The following is a 17,448-nucleotide window of genomic DNA, read 5'->3' on the forward strand; positions in this document are numbered from 1 at the left end:
CCAGTTACATATAGTGGTCCCTTAGTATCCAGGGGGATTGGTTCCATGATGCCCCTGGGTACCAAAATCCAGATGTTCAAGACCCTTATATAAAATAGTGTGCTATTTGCCTATAACACATGCACAACCTGCTATATACTTTGTGGGTTTTTTTTTTTTTGTTTTTTTTTTTGTTTTGTTTTTTTTTTTTTGAGATGGAGTTTTGCTCTTGTTGCCCTGGCTGGAGTGCAATGGCGTGTTCTCAGCTCACTGAAACCTCCACCTCCTGGGTTCAAGCGATTCTCCTGCCTCAGCCTCCCGAGTAGCTGGGATTATGGGCATGTACCACCACACCTGGCTAATTTTGTAATTTTTAGTAGTGATGGGGTTTCTCCATATTGGTCAGACTGGTCTCGAACTCACAACCTCAGATGATCCGCCCTCCTCGGCTTCCCAAAGTGCTATACAGGCATGAGCCACCGTGCCTGGCCAACCTGCTATATACTTTAAATCATCTTTAGATTACTTATAATACCTAATATAATGTAAATGCTATATAGTTATACTGTACTTTAAAAAATTTTATCATTTTTTATTTTGTATTTTTTTCTGAATATTTTAAATCTAGGGTAGGTTGAATTTGCTGATATGGAGGGCCAACCATACAGAGTTTTAATTTCATAGTTTAACAATGAATGGCCATAAGTGGAGGTCGATACATATACTTAGCATTTCAAGCTAAGCTTGTTCATATACACATCTGAAATTAGTTACAAGACATGACCTAACAAATGCTAGCGGAACTTTTCTTGAAAAGTAATTTTTACAGATATTAAACTTCATCTTGCACACTGATGTCAACATATATTTAGGGCAAAGTCAGAGCTTTTATATTTTCATTTATTATTCATTTAACTTTTAAAACACTACTACAATTGAGTATTAAAACAAAAACAATATCAAGAAGCGAGCATATTTGGTTATAGTCCTTCACTTACTCACTGCTGCATATGTAATACCAGCAGTGAGTGTTATTCACTGGCACCATTAAGAGGTTTGACACTGAACACCACTTCTGGCATGATGTTCATCATCCTCATAAATTTCTCCATTGCAATGGCCCATCCTTGCTGATACCGGTCAATGTCCACCAGATGTACTTGATCCATTTCATCAGCCTCTTTTACTTACTACCTCTCAGGCAGGAGTTATTATAGCAAAAGAATTTATCAGGAGACAGAACGGCATTCTCAGGAAAGTAGACCTTAAATTTGACGATTAGGTGATCCTTTTCATAGAATCTACAATAAACTGTCAAACCTTCATTTAGCACACACTTAGTATCTCTATGCTTGACAATCTGAGTTGGGGGATGAGAGGTGTTGACTGGGATTTGGTTGTCAAGGGTGGGTATTGGCTTTTGGAAGCCATGCAGTGCTTCAACCAGTTTTATGTCCATACACATGAAAAGGTCTTCTGGTAGAATAAGGAAGTATGGTCCTTCTGATCTAAAACAGTGATAATATCTCCTGGCTCCTGATCTCCTTCACCATGAAAGATATCTACTGGTCGTCTTTCATGCCTTTGTCATGAACTTATAGGCTCTTCTTCTCTCAAACTATCTTCCTTCCATTGCAGCTTTTACATCTGTCATTAGGACTGTTCTGCTCCCCATGGCTCTGGCACTCCGTGCACACAGACTGAGATTCTTAAGCCATTCTAGGTCCTATCTGATGATTCTTATTTGCATTCTAGTACTTCAGTGATTGGGACAGCACTCTACTGCTCCTTTCTTACCACCTTTGCCTACACACTTGTCACAAATCACATTATTTTATGGAGCTAGTTTTCTTGTTGCACCATTAAATACATCTTCTGTGGTTACTGAGAGCTGATGCACAATATTTTTACCTCTTTTTCTCTCTGCATCCTTCCTCTTCCTTCAAATAACATATCAACTATGTCCGTGAGGGAGCCAATACTGCCACTCACCCTTTTTAATTGCCCATTCTCCTCTTTTCTCAAATAATTCAATTTTCTTTGCTTCAGAGAGTACTTCATAAGCTTAAGAAATCTGTTTACACTTCTGTTCGTTATTTGAATTCTCACCAGTGTAGTAATTCAAGACCAGTTTCCTGTAAGACTCTCTTAACTCTTCCTGAATGGCATTGGGTCTCACCTCCAAACCATTACAGTAAGTGGTTTCTTTCACCACTTTCTAAAGCTGGCAAGTGGGCTAAGGCTGGTGTGTGGAGCAAGAAGGAGTTTGGGCAGCTACCACTCCTCCATCTCTCACCAAGTGTTTTGGAAAGCTCCCTCACGTGAGTTCTCAAAAGCAGAGAATTTATTCAGGCTGGAAGAAGAAGAGATATGACAGGATAATTCAGAGAGATTCAAAGCATGAGAAGGATTCAACATGTCCTTGCTGTTTGAAGATGGAGGGGACAATGTGATAAGGAATGCAGGTGGCCTTAAGGAGCTGAGAGGCTTCTGGCTAACAACCATGAAGGGAACAAGACTCCTGCCCTACAACCACAGGAACAGAATTCAGCCAACAATCCAAATTAGTTTGGAACAGATTTACCTCTAGAGCTTCCAGAAAAGAAGGAAACCCCATGTACACACTGATTTTGGCCTTATGAGTCTCTACTAAGCAGAGGATTCAGCTGAGCCACTTGATATGGGACTTCTGGTCTACAGAACTGTGAGATAGCAAATGTGATAAAGGGAATGTTTCAAGCCACTAAATTTAAGGTAATTTTTTTATGGCAGCAATGGAAAATTCATATGTGTAACAAATCTTGATATCTAGTATTTATTTTACATGTATGGCACATTTCAATTTGTACTAGCCACAGTTCAAGTATTCGACAGCCACACATGTGACTTGTGGCTATGGTATTGAACAGTGCAAATCTAGACCAACTGGAGTCAAGATGTCTAGGAAGAGCTAGGTTTGTAGCCTAAACATAGCGTCACCATGTGGAAAGAGAAGAAGATCAAGGAACGGGGGGACTTGGCAAGTTCTTTCTTGATTCCCCATCCTGCAATCTGTGAATTGGGTAATCTTGCTCATACAGAAAACAGGCTAAATTTTACAAACTATTATACATTGTCTAAGTTCATTGGACTCCGAAATTTTTGTTTTAATTGCGTTCTGGCTACTGAAAAGGTATTTTTTGAATATTTCATTTTTATCTCAGTTAAATTTTAGAGCAATCAAGAAAGGAGTTGTTGCTCACACCTGAATTTATGCTTGAGATGGAGCATTAGTTATTCTAGCATTATGGGGTCAGGGCAAGGCAGGCAAGGGTAGCCATGGAAGATCTCCAGGAGTAGAATTGTGCAGTTTGATTTAGCCTTCCTAGGAAGGCTGTTGCTCCTCACCACAGAGCTGGCCTTTCAATATCAGCCTTCTGAGGTCTAGGTTTCATTTTTATTAAGAAGGGCAGCATGTCTTATCATTCTAATTACATTCCATGTCTAGCCTTCTAAAACCATCTTTTACCATCTCTGCTAATAGATGAAAATATATGTCTACCCTGCAAAATTTAGAGTAGCAACTAATCATTGTAATCTAGAACCATATTAGGAAGGTTTCACCAAAAAGCTGAAAAATTAGACTGTGTTTAAAGGGAAAAAAATGGAACCTAGACCAGGAGGGAGCAGAGGGAGGTCTTTCCAACCTTCGAGGAGCAGTGGAGGTAACAGTGGAAGAGAGGAAAGTGAATGGCGGGTCAATTGTTTGATGAAAAGTTTCTTTTGACTAAAGCAAAAAGCTTTTGTAAGGAAAGCTATAGTTGGTGCTGGAGAAGGAAAGGTCAGAACACTGTAGATATGCACTATCCAGTACAGTGACCCCTAACCCCATGTAGCTATGAAACACTAGAAATGTGGTTAGTCTGATTTGAGACATGCTGTAAGTATAAAGTACAAACTGGATTTCAAAGACTCAGTGCAAAAAAAGTTATAAAATATTTCACTAATAATTTTATATTATTAAAATGATAATATTTTGGATACATTGGGTTAAATAAAATATATTATTAGATTACCTTTTAAAAATCTTTTTTAATATGGCTCCTAGATTTTAAGTTACATATGTGGTTGATATTATATTTCTGTTGAACATCATTGCTCTAAACCAAGTACTTCTCATAATTTAAAGTATATAGGAATCATCTGGGAATCTTGTTGAAATGCACATTCAGAAACTCCCAGGTAAACTGCTCCTGCAGTTCAGTCTTTGGACTACACACCACCTGGCCTACAATATGTAACTATTCAGGAACTTTTAAAACCACAGTGACCAGATTGCTGCACCCTAAATCCATTACTTAAGAATCTATAGAGCTCTGATGTAAGTATCAATATTTGTTATAACTCTCTAGGTTAATTAAACATCTAGCAAATTTGAGGATCCCTACTTTAGAAGCTCTTGAATAGAAGTGAACTAATTTAAAGTGTATTTTATAGAAAATGGGGAAGTTCATATATCAGGAGCAATTAATTTGTCACTAGTGAATATTCATTGATTCATTAAGTGAGTTATTACTCTATGTCAGTCATGGTGATTTATATCACCCTGCCTCCTAGAAGCTAAGAAGCTAGTCAAGAGATAAGATAAATAACTGCAAAGCAATATGGGATAGGTTCAGCATGAGTGGTATAGATAGTGAGGGTTATAGGACTTAAATGGAAGAGTCAATTTGGGGTGAAATAATTATTCTTGGAAAAGCTGATGTATAAGCCCTAATACTGTGATTCTCAAACTTTAGGTTGCATCATAATCATCTAAAGTAACCAGGTTGAGGACACTGTTGTCACAGAACACTGCTAATGTCACCCCACCACGCTGTGAATGCATTTTAACCATTCTTACATCTTTCTTCTAATATTAATAACTCAAAATTCAAAGTGCCCAGTGGGAGACTGATTGGCTGAGCCCAGACCACATGCTCAAGCCTGGTCTGGCCAGGAGCCATTGGTAATGCACTTCTCACTAAAACAAAAATAGGAATGAAGTGCAATACTGCTAGGCTTGCTCCCTAAACCCTCCCTTCACCCTCAACAACAACAAAAAATCCCCAAACTAAAACAAAACCAAAAACAAACAGATAAACAAAATGTCTACGCAGGTAGTACTATTCCAAAAACAGGCATGCATCAGGGGAGACTTGATTATGGACAAAAAGTCAAATTAAATTTGAGGTTGTTAAGTTTGAGATTACAACTTTAACTTAAGCAGAGATGTCCAGTTAGTTCTGAGAATGAGGTAAAGGCTAGAGAAGGTAGCTTAGGCATCTCCTCTTTAGAAGTAAAAATAGAGAACAAATGTGAGCATGAGGAGGCAGAGTGTAGAGGGAGGAACCGAGGACCGAGAGTCTGATAATATCTTCATACTTCTGGGACTCTAGGAGTAGTACAAAGGGATGCTGCATTAGATGTTAGCAGGTATTAAACCCCAAACCTATTCAGATGAGAAAAGTTAAATAGGAATTTCTATTGTGGTACTTCTCAGAGCTATTAATGTACTAACTTGCATTATAATGCTTTCATAATGCTGCATTTCCAAATATTATTTGGCTAGGAACTCTCTTAAAGAATTAGCAATATATTTGAAGACTTTTGGAAAACAGTGGGCTAGAATTTTCTGGAACCAGAAAAAGACAGAAAGAGACTTAGAAAAGTATTCAGGGGGAGAAATAGCAGTCCCAGGATTGAGATTATTCAGATAATTCAAACTCCTATTACTCCATTATAATAGAAAATGGGTTTAATAGTATGGGATTAATAGTATTAAATTCTGTTTTACCTCTACGTCTCCCAAATCCACAGCACTTGGCAAATAGAGTTGCACCATATATATTTAAGTGAATAAATAATAATAATAAAGAATGAGAAAAGTCCTTTAATTTGTCTGTATGGAGATCACAAGAAGTCCTTAGCAAATACATATCTCCTTCAACCCACCTCCAACCAGCTTCAGAATACTGGTGGGGTGGTTTGGATGACACATTTATTTGCTAAGGATTTCTTAAGTGATTTCTCAAGAACCCCTGGCAGAGAGAATTGCCACCCTATCATCTGTTTCTCTCTTTTTTCTTGGAAACATAACAAGGGTGACCATATAATTTATCATCCAAACTGGGACACTTGAGAGAGAGAAAGGGGGAGCTATTAATACTTGTGCCAGGACAACACATACAAAACAGACTCTCAGGCAAACTGGGACAAATGGTTATCCTAAATATAACTCCTGATGTTTAGCTGTGTGCTTGACTATCAGGAATAAAGTCTGCACTGTTCGATACAGGGGACCAAGTAACGGAAATGGTACCAGATCACAGTAGTTAGTTCCCCTCTTCCCCAAAGTTTACAGAGATGGCTCATATCTTGAACAAAGCTGGTTCTTACCAATCAGGGAAGATTGTACAAGATGGCTGTAGAAGGCCTCACAGAGATATATTCTTAATGGGTTCCTTTCTTCTTCCTACTGGCTGGAATGTGGTTTTTCTGGTTAGAGATTTAGCAGCAGTCTTGGATCACAAGGCAGTGTGCTTAAGATGGTGGAGCAGAAAAATTCAAGAAGCCTGAGTCTCTGATGATCATAAGCCGTTTTAGTCCAGTCTACCTTTGGCCTATTATGTGAGGAATCAATAAATAGTACATTTTGTAATCACTGTGAGTAATTTTAATGTTTTCTGTTACTCCTCATCGAACCTAGTCTGGGTAGATAAGACCTTGTAACAGTGCTGTCAAAAAAACATAATGTGAGTCGCAAATGTCAACTGTACGTGTAATTTAAAATTTTCTAGTCATTTTAAAAAACAAAAATAGATGGTGAAATTTATATTATCAATGTATTTTATTTAAACAATTGTAGCCAAAGTATTATCTTTTCAACCTGTAATCAACATGAAAAATATTAATGTGATAGTTACATGCTTTTGTTTCATGCTAAATCTTCACAATTCTATGTGTATTTTGTGCTCACAGCACATCTCAGTTTAGACTAACCACATTTCAAGTGCTCAATAGCCACATGTGGTTACTGGCTATCATATGGAACAGCACAATTTTATACCACAAATACCTCCTTTCACCCACCCATCAGTATTTTCTCTCTCTCGCTTGTTTCTCCTCAACAGATAAACATAGATAAAACTCTATGTCTTACACAACAACAAAAAAATAACAACAATAAACCCTTTCTCATTCTTCCTCGAAGATATTTTTCTAGTGTTTTTCTTTCTTTCACAACTCTATTTAATTGAGTTTGCAGTAGCAGGTAACTCTGGTCTTAGGCTAATGGCAGAACAGGGTCCTTTAGGATGCCACTTAATAAACTGGTGCCTGGGTGACGTGAAACCATCAGGAATCATATTTTTAGGATGATCTTCTAGCAAATTAAAGCCCATGTATCAGGAGTTTTTAATATCAGGACTGAAACTCACTATGTTTTGCTATGAGTTGCCACAAATAATTGTTCTATTTATCGATCTACCTAACCTATCTATAATGATTTAAGAAAATCAGGTTACCTCTCTGGTTACCCCTCTGGTGATACCAGTTTCCTTTACTTTGAGATACATAGTGATGAGTGAGAGAAAGGGAATGGTTGGAGCTGGCACTTGGAAGTTGAGCCTAACCTGGATACCTCCTGGGAGGGGTCGTGAATGTACACATCAACTACCATGTGTGCAACAATGGAGAAGTGACTTCTGACAGGTAGGCTTTATGGAGTACAGCAAAACTTCAGTTATCTGGAGTCTAGTGTTCAAGCACCAGGAATGGTGTCAGTTACAAAAGGAAGAATAATGTGCATCTTGTAAAAGAAGAAATAAACCATGAGCTTTGAGTATTTTGTACATGATTAAGAGGAGCCAAAGATATGAAAGTTATGGTGGATGAGCCAGGATTGATTAATTCTCCAACAAGAGGGAAGAAATCTTCTGGTTTAATAGAGATTTACAAAAACGGTCAGTCTTTTCAGGTAGAAGTAGCCAAGAAGCTCAGATGACATGATAGGGGCCCAACAAAATAAGAAATAAAAAAGGCAGAGAGAAGAGGAAAGCAAGCAAAGGAGATTATACATGGAGCAGAAGTGGTGGTAACAAAGACAGAAGTAGTAGCAAAAGAGCCCAAGAAGTGTCATCAGCTCTGTGGAAGTAGAAAGAATGAGGCAGACTTAAAGTCCAGAGACATGATCAGCAACCCAGTGGATGTTTGGGTACCATGTATAATTAAATCTTCACATGCACAATATTTCTGGAAAAAACTTCTTATGCCAACTGGAGTCATTTGTTTGTTTGATAGTTTACTTGCTCATTTGCAGTTGTCTAATTTCTACCAGAGGTTTGCACTCTCTTTGGCCTGTGTGCGCTCAGTGACTTAGATAAAGCCCATAGGTGCTATGGGTGATGCTGCCAAACCTAAGACCCCAAACACAGAGCATGGGCCAAGAAAAATAAAGGAAGAAGAACAAGAAAGAAAAAGACCATTATGAACACTTTGGTTATCCAGACGTCATTTATCTAGCCTCCTTCACAATATATCCTCCAGTTAAGAACCAGGAGTAGGCAAAAATCACATCTGAAAATCTAGATGATGCCAAGATTACATGGTCTTTTTCATTGCAATTTACTTATTGAAAACTCTCCAGGTCCCAGAGGTGTGGCCTCACTTTCCCTTTACTTAACCACACCAGAAACTGTCACTCCCTATGGGCCCTCGTTCCTGAAGAGCCATGGGTATTGCTGCAGAAACCTCAACTCTAGGTGCTACTGCTCAGCACAGGTCAGTGTGCAGCTTTAAAACCATTTGTCATTCTTTCCTTTTATTGTTGCTGAGAATGTTTTATTCTTACTTTTAAACAAGTCTAACAAACATAGTATTTTCTAAGTCAGTTGCAGATTAGGGCAGTAAAAGAGGGGATGAGACAAATGATAGCCAAAGAGGTGGCAGGCAATATTGAGGGTGGGGCAGAAAAATTGTAAAAGCCGTGAACTTCATCTCAAACCACAAAGCTCATTCAGTGTCAGTGTTAGTGTATGTGGTATGTGTTGTGGCAGGAAAAGAATAGACTTTGAAATAAGACAGGTCCAGACTCAAGTTATAGCTCTTCTGCTGGTAGCTGTGTGACCTTGGGCAGGTATTTAATTTATCTGAGCCTCATTTTTCTCATTTCTAAAATGGAGATGGTAATATCACCTTCCATATTCAGTTGTGAAGATTAAATCTATGTAAACCAACATGGTTTTTGCAAATAGTTCCTTCTCCCCTAGAAATGAATATGTGTTCAGTTTATCAGTGACTTTTATAACTTCAGATAGTGCTTACTAAACTCATACTACAGTGTGGACACCATGCAAAGCACTGGGACATGGAATTAAATGAACGACAGTCTGTATCATCAAGGAACTTAGAGTTATTTGGGAAGAAAGATTGTAAAATATAAGCTAGATGGTGGGTTAAGGTGAAACAATGGAAGTAGGTTCCAGTAATGGAGGCAGTATGTGTACTAATGGCAGCACAGGGTGGGTGTCAACAATTTGAGGGAGAGCAGCATGTGTTTATAGTGAAGATAATCCTGAATCATCAGGAAACGTACATTGTGTTTAATAAACTATGTCTAAAGAGACAGAATATAAGTAATTCTTGTATTTACAATATTCCATTTAAAATGATGAAATCTAAAATAAAATAACTTCCATGGTTTACTTTGGTAAAAAAATCTATTAATTTCTAATGGAACATCTTATTTATTGATATGTCAAATAAATGAGACATTGCTAAAATGGCAGATGAGAAAGGCAGAAAAGAGGAAATAAGACTATGGAGAAAGGAAGAGAAAAGGAACAGAAATGTTATGGTGCGACCAGAATTGCTTCATGGAATCAGGCTTTTGTTAGTGTGGCTTCCTTGCTGTTTCTTTTCATCTTCCCAGCTGCCCTGTCTGATTGGTAAAACATGTATTATTCTCTGTATAACTGATAATGAAGTGAAAAATGCAAGGGGCTATTGCTTGTCCAAAGTCACACATTTAGCAAGACATGCATCCAGAACGTAGAACTCAGGTTCTCTGCTTGAGACACAAAAAATGGTAAGGAAAAAGTCACCCTCAGTAGTTCTAAAGAATTTCATCTAAAGAAATAAAGTTTAAAGTTTAAAACCAGGAAGTAAATACCCAAGAAGTGGTATGGCACAAGCATATGCTATATGTAAAAGAATTTCTAAGCATAATTGCTTTGCCACGACTTCTCTTTTTTCCCAGAGAAATACCAGAAAGGAAGAGAATAGGAGGGAGAAAACAGAAGGTTATGGGAAAAGAGAAGGGAAAACAACAGGAGATAAATGTGTAGTGAAGTCTTACTCGTGAACATATAATAGTTTCTGGTTGATTTAAAATTTGTAAATAAGAACGTATTATTCTTATACCACATACGAAAATCCTTGTTTTGAAGTTTCTCCCCAAAACAATTGAGGTCTGGGAAGGGGTAAATGTGTCAAGAGATGTGTGTGTTGTCTTGGCCACCTGTAAATGAATAGGCTGTTTGGACAGAATCAAAAGCCTTCCCTGAGGTCCCCAAGCTGGCATAGCCCTGTAGACTGATACCCTCTATTACTCAAGGGCATCAACTGGCCAGTACACTTCTTCTTCTCTAAGTCACTGTAAATACCACCCAGAGCCTGATGCTGATATAGGGATGTAAAAAAAGACCAAAGCTGATCCGGTTCCCTGGGCACTTCTCAGGAAAGAAAACTCATCTGGAGCCCACCCTGGTGAAGCAGGTGGGTGAGACTCTAACACCAGCCTTGTCCTTTACTGTGACCCCAGCCGGCACTCCACCAGTTGGCAGGCCAGTTTCTCCTCTGCTTGGGCGTAATCAGAGGGCACATCTCACAGGACACTGTGAATGTTCATGGAAAGTACTTAATAGAGGTATTGGCTCATAGCAAGTTCTCAAAACAAGCTGTCTTTCTTCTTTTCAAAAAGTAACACTATTAGTCAAGTTTCAGTTTCTCTGACCTCAAATGATCATGTTTAAAATATGAAAACTAGGCTTCAGTCGAAACCAGCTATTCATGGTTTCCTATTATTCAACACAAAAATTTCCCTCCTTAAAAGAAGTGACAAAAATCTGGTGGTGTTTGAAATGTCTGCATTAAAAGTTTTATGTGACTACGGGTATTTGTGGGCTTCTTCCATCCACTTGGGAAGGATTGCTCCATGAATCAAGGGCTGTAAATTTGTATCATTTACATTTTTATTTCTCTAAGCAATCTCTGCAAAATGAAAAAGAACATAATTTTAAAAGTTGGTGTTTATTATTATTTTTATATGTAATCTCATAAATGTGAAACTTTAAAACCTCATTCATTTGGAATAATGGAAGAAAAATGTGAGAAATCTGCCTGAGAATATATTTGGGAACAAGTGGAGTTTTAGTAATGTCAAGGAAAGTTAATATTATTAGCTAAGATATAAAAGGATTTTAATAAGTAATAAAGCTAAGTTTATAAAAAATCTACTTCACAAAAGGCCCTGGTTTTATACTTAGCATAAGTATAAGCTACTTTGATAACATAATAAATTTAATTACTAGAACCAAAAATAAATGACGCTTTTTTAAAAAAACTGGATTTGCCTACTTGACAAATAAGACCCTAAAGAATTATCTGAAGAAAAAGTAACATTTCTTAATTACATATTGTTTAGTTGCTTATCTTCACATGAGATCAGTGAAGTGTGGATTAATGGAGTTTTATTGCATAATGCAAGTTAAAGCAATATACGAATAAAATAAACAACCCAATTATTTTTTTCTCATATCATAGCTTCCAAACACCTAGGGCTTTGGACTCATTTGTCTTTAGTTGTATACAGACAAATTCTGTCAAGGGAACGCCAGGGGTGTGGAGTTGTTAACTCTTCCCATGGAAACAACACTGAAGAGAAGAAAGCCAGGGAAGCCGGAGGTCACAGCAACGTCCCGCTCAGAGGGTCCAAGCATGATTTCAGTGTCTGGGCTCTGGAGTCAGACTGCCTAAATTCAAGCTCTGCCTCCCCCTGGCATTCTCAGTGGCAATGGGGAAGTTACTTCAGGTTCCTCCTCTATGAAATGGGATGATCATGGAATTTCACCAGGTTCCTCAAAAAGTTTCCGGCCGGGCGCGGTGGCTCAAGCCTGTAATCCCAGCACTTTGGGAGGCCGAGATGGGCGGATCACGAGGTCAGGAGATCGAGACCATCCTGGCTAATACGGTGAAACCCCGTCTCTACTAAAAAAAGCCGGGCGACGAGGCGGGCGCCTGTAGTCCCAGCTACTCGGGAGGCTGAGGCAGGAGAATGGCGTCAACCCGGGAGGCGGAGCTTGCAGTGAGCTGAGAGCCGGCCACTGCACTCTAGCCTGGGCGGCAGAGCGAGACTCCGTCTCAAAAAAAAAAAAAAAAAAAAAAAAAAGTAACATTTCCAAAGTGCCTGACACACAGTGAGGCTCAGTCATTTCTGCTGTCTCTATAGCTGAGCTGATATTAAAGGACATTTGTCCACTTTTAACCTCATGGCAACAAGAAAATCAAGCCCTAACTTAGATTATCAACTTACCTGTACTTTGCCATGTCATTTCATAGTTTTGTGTATTGTAATATTAAAATCTCACCAAGAAGGTGACTTTTAAAAGTCGTTCTTTATATAAATGCAATGTCAAATGCTTTTAAAAATCTAAGAATAGAACATCTACTGAAGTTCAGTTCCTCTGTTGTCAGCATTTGAATGACCTTCATGGACCTGTTTAGATTGGTTACTTCTTTTGTTGTTAAAATTTTATGGTGATGGAACTATCACCAGAGAGCGCTTGCATTTTCCCTCTGTAACTTGCGCTTTGCCAGCCATCACCCACTTGTTTAAGCCTCAAAACCTGTTTCTCCTTGGTTCTTCTCTTTCCTATGCCTCCCACATCCACTATGTCAGAAGGAATGTAGACTCTGCCTCTGAAATATGTCTTGATTCCATCCGTTTCTTTCTCTCTCTAAGATCATCACTCTCTTCCAAGCTGCATCCACCAGTCCTCTTGCCTGGGCTACTGTGATATGTTCCTAAATGTTTGCTTTTTTTTCACCTCTTCCCTTATAAAATTCATTCTTTACTGAGAGCTCACATTGATCCCAGTGAAACATACATGGAACCCTGTGACTACTCTTATTTGAAACCTTTCAGTGGCTTCTTGTCATTCTTAGAATAAAATCCAGACTCCTTATTCTGGCATACAATGCTTTCTGTTCTCTGACCACTCCCTATCTCTTCGACCTTATGTGCTTACCCTCTCACTAACACCCACTGTCCTCAGCCATACTGGTTTTCTTCTGTTTCTTGAACATGCCAAGCTTGTCATCTTAAGACCTTTGTGCTAGCTGTGCCCTCTGCCAGGAATGTACTTAGCCCCAATCTTCTCATGGGCCAACTCTTTTTTGCCCTACAGGTTTCAGACTAGCTATCACTTCCTGGAGATGCCCTTCTGCTCCCACCCAGTCAAAAGCACCTGCCTAGTCACTTGCTATCATATTGCGTTTTTAATGTTGTATGTGATATTTGTCATGGTCTGATCTTTCTTGCTCATCTATTTACTTCTAATTTATCTATTTGTATATTACCAGTCTTGCTCCAACTAGAATATAAATTCCAACAGAGTGGGAACAATGTCATTCTTACATTCTGGTATGGCATAGTTTGTGTTAGTGTTTGGAAGACAGTAAGCATTCAGCAATTATGTTAACTCAATGAATGGAATTCTCAGGTTGCTCAAGGTAGGAAGCTCCCTGTGTCCTAACCGGGACCACCTCTTAATCTCCTCAATTCTTAATTTCCATCCAGAATTATTCCACACCAGAGCCCAGAAGAGTGTAATGACCTTAATTCCTCCCCAGGAAAGCAGTATAGCTGACTACTTCTTTCAGCACTGTCTTGCGTAACCATTATTTCTGTACTAGGATCTGTTTTGCCTCCCTTCTCCCAATTTTATTTTTCTTACCTCATATTAACATCTTTGACAAAATTCTCTTATTCAATTCACGTAACAACCTGGGCAAGTATTATTACATCTTTTTTTCCCCTAAGGGACAAAGTCGAGGCTCAGAGAGGCCAAGCAACTCACAAGTGATAAAGATTTGAACCCAGATCTGTCAATATTGAAGATCATGAATTTATTTATTGCCTAGAGATAGTGTCCTACCAATTATTGTGATCACAAATTTTCCACGATAGCCACTGATGAGTTGACCAAATGATCCCCAAACTTATTTGGAGATTCCTGAGTCCCCTTAGACTTGCAGAATAAAAGTCTGGAGTATAGCTCAAGAATTTTCTTTCTTTCTTTCTTTCTTTCTTTCTTTCTTTCTTTCTTTCTTTCTTTCTTTCTTTCTTTCTTTCTTTCTTTCCTTCCTTCCTTCCTTCCTTCCTTCCTTCCTTCCTTCCTTCCTTCCTTCCTTCCTTCCTTCCTTCCTTCCTTCCTTCTTTCCTTCTTTCTTCTTCTTTCTTTCTTTCTTTCTTTCTTTCTTTCTTTCTTTCTTTCTTTCTTTCTTTCTTTCTTTCTTTCTTTCTTTCTTTCTTTCTGTCTTTTCTGTCTTTCTTTTCTGTCGTTCTGTCTTTTCTTTCTCTCTCAGAGTCTTGCTCTGTAACCCAGGCTGGAGTGCAGTAGCACAGTCTTGGCTCACTGCAACCTCCACCTCCTGGGTTCAAGCGATTCTAATGCCTCACTCTCCCTAGTAGCTGGGATTACTGGTGCCCACCATGACCTGCAGCTAATTTCTTTATTTTTAGTAGAGGCAAGGTTTCTTTATGTTGGTCAGGCTAGTCTCGAACTCCTGACCTCAGGTGATTCACCTGCCTCGGCCTCCTGAAGTGCTGGGATTACAGGTGTCAGCCACCACAACTGGCCCCAAGAATTTGCATTTTTAAGGAACTCTCCAGATTATTCTAAAGGCAACCAGTTTTAGGTCTCATTGAGATAGAGAAGCAGCAGCAGGTAGGGGAATATTAAATTGAGTACATGTTATCTTTGGAAAGGTCTTTTAAATGTCAGCTGAAATTTGTTTATCTGGTTAGGTTGGTGCCTCAGGGGCTGAGATGTGGAAATATGGTATTGGAGACCCTCAAGTTTCCTCAAGGAGGAAGAAGCATCTGCAGTTTTCTAGGGGAAAAGCCACAAAGCACGAGATGGGGTCTGAGCTTTAGTGAGGGCTTCCCAAGGGCAGCGCTGAGAGTTCAAAAGCATTCTTTCAATGTAATGAGGTTCTCCAGTAAAGCTCCACTAGATATTTGAGCTTTGTAAACTGTCTCTTCAATGTTTTGAATCATTAAAAAATCTAGGTAAAGTGGGTGAAACAAGCATTTTGTAGAAGTATAAAATAATCTAGACTATCAGAGATGGCTTTGTAAGCATGTCTAAACTATTCCCAAAGTACTGAGACGTCTGTTTTATGATAAAATCATGATGTAATGAAGAGAAACAACACATTCAGAGTGCTTTTCATATTGAAAAAGCTAAAATTTTGTCAAATTCAGATATCCTAATAGTAAGATGCTGGTTCTTCCACACCTCTTTTTACACTGAGTCCTATCTAATAAAAGAGATAAATGGCCTCCTGGGGCTTAGAGACCATGGAAAGTCACATCTGGTAGCTTGCACCTGGCTGACCTATTCATGGAAAAGGTCAATGTAGAGCAAAAGGGAATTTTTTTTTTTTTTTTTAATCAGCTCTGCTGGAGGGAATGAGCAGCTGTCAGGGGAGGTTTTCATCCTTTCACACCATTCCACTCACTGAGCTGGTTCCTTCAACTATGGCTGAGAGGGCCATGACTCTGCATTTGATACCACTATGGCAAGCTACCCTTATCCTTTTTGTCACTAGTGCGAAATTGGAAACTCAACTATTTCTATATTTTCTGAATTGATTCACGATCCAAATAAATAATCTATTTTATTACAACTTGTTTTAGGACTGGGTTCCATTGTCTTTACAAATATTCTAATACTTTGTTTTGTATTTCACATTCATTTTATCTAGTAAGTTGAGCTTTCTTCAACAACTGGTTGTCATGAATTTTTTTTTTTTTTATCTGTTTTCAAATTTGAATAAAGAGACAGCTCTGGGAAAACCATTTTGCGGAGAGGCAAGTTGGAGTCAGGTTATAAAGAATATCATTTTGATCTCAGTACTATGATGCTTCACTATACCCACAATATGCTTTTCTAAAATGTGGGAAGTAAGGTTGGGCCTTTTATAAAGTTTGTAAGTTTTGAGATGCCTGAATTCTGGGTAAAGTACTTGTTGTATTAGATTGGAAGACTATCCCTTAACTAGACCCAGAAAGTCTCCAGTCAGAGTTGGTTTCTGTCCTCTATTTTCCAGTGAATGCCTATATGCTAAATCTAAGGTTTAGTATCATAACTCTTCTCTTCAGATCATCAGTTTAAGATGTTAACAATATCGGAAAGACTATGTTTAGTTATTTAAAAAGTGACTTTTTCTAAAAAATTCCCTATTCTATCTTTTAACTTTTCTATTTCTCCATTCCAGTTTAAATGGCCTAAAAAGAAAAGGCAGTACTTACCCAGATAATGCAAAAATTTGTCCTCTGGTATTTATGGACCCCAAGTCCTCTGTCACTGATGACCTGAATTTCTAGCTTATCTGATAAATGCTGAGCTTTCACATTACCTCATTCTGAAGAGCCAAGTTCATACTGAAATAATTTTCCTTTTATTCAAAGCAAAATATCAATATGCCTAGAATAGTCTACCCCTTCAAAAGAGAAAAGTCGGGAATCTTTGAGACTATTATGTATAATTATTTTATGTTTAGCTAAGACACTTTTAAAAAGGCTTTAAATATATACTTTAGTTATTTAAAAAGAGGTTTTATGTAGAGTTCAAATATTTAGTTTAACATGTTTAAGTTTCAATGATTCATGTCAAAATAAAATTACACATTAGCTAAATGCCAAACAAGCTTGACATGGAGATGAGTCAGATCTGGGCCATTCTGGCTCCAGACTGCAAAGTGCTGTTAAGTATTTCCGCATTATGCATGCCATCTCCCTACAGAGCACCCTCTCTCAGCATTCAGACCATGAGCTTAGGGAAGTTGCACTAGAAATATGGAGAACACTCCATTTCTGTTCATTTGTCATGGCTGAATTGGTATAATGAATGGTGACAAATAGGTCTTTTTCATCTACACAACAGTTACCATTACCTTTCAATGGTTTCTGCTTGAGTGTCAAGAATAGCAAGTTTAATTACACAAAAGCTGGTGGAGGCATGTGGTGTGAATTTAATGCAAGGAACCAGAGAGAGGCTGCTGGACATCAACTTTGATCTTGCGTAGGGAGATAAAATCTGTATAAATATACACAGGGAATGAGCTGTTAGAGATTACAGAAGTCATATGAAAATTTACTTCTTC

At 38.3% G+C, this 17,448-nt stretch overlaps 1 pseudogene; it reads right to left on the reverse strand.

Moving 5' to 3' along the window:
* Window positions 1-1,026: 1,026 nt before the first annotated feature.
* LOC104657118 lies at window positions 1,027-15,837 on the reverse strand (annotated as a pseudogene).
* Window positions 15,838-17,448: the final 1,611 nt, after the last annotated feature.

This window comes from Rhinopithecus roxellana, chromosome 4, assembly GCF_007565055.1.
Source record: "Rhinopithecus roxellana isolate Shanxi Qingling chromosome 4, ASM756505v1, whole genome shotgun sequence".
NCBI classification, from domain to species: domain Eukaryota; kingdom Metazoa; phylum Chordata; class Mammalia; order Primates; family Cercopithecidae; genus Rhinopithecus; species Rhinopithecus roxellana.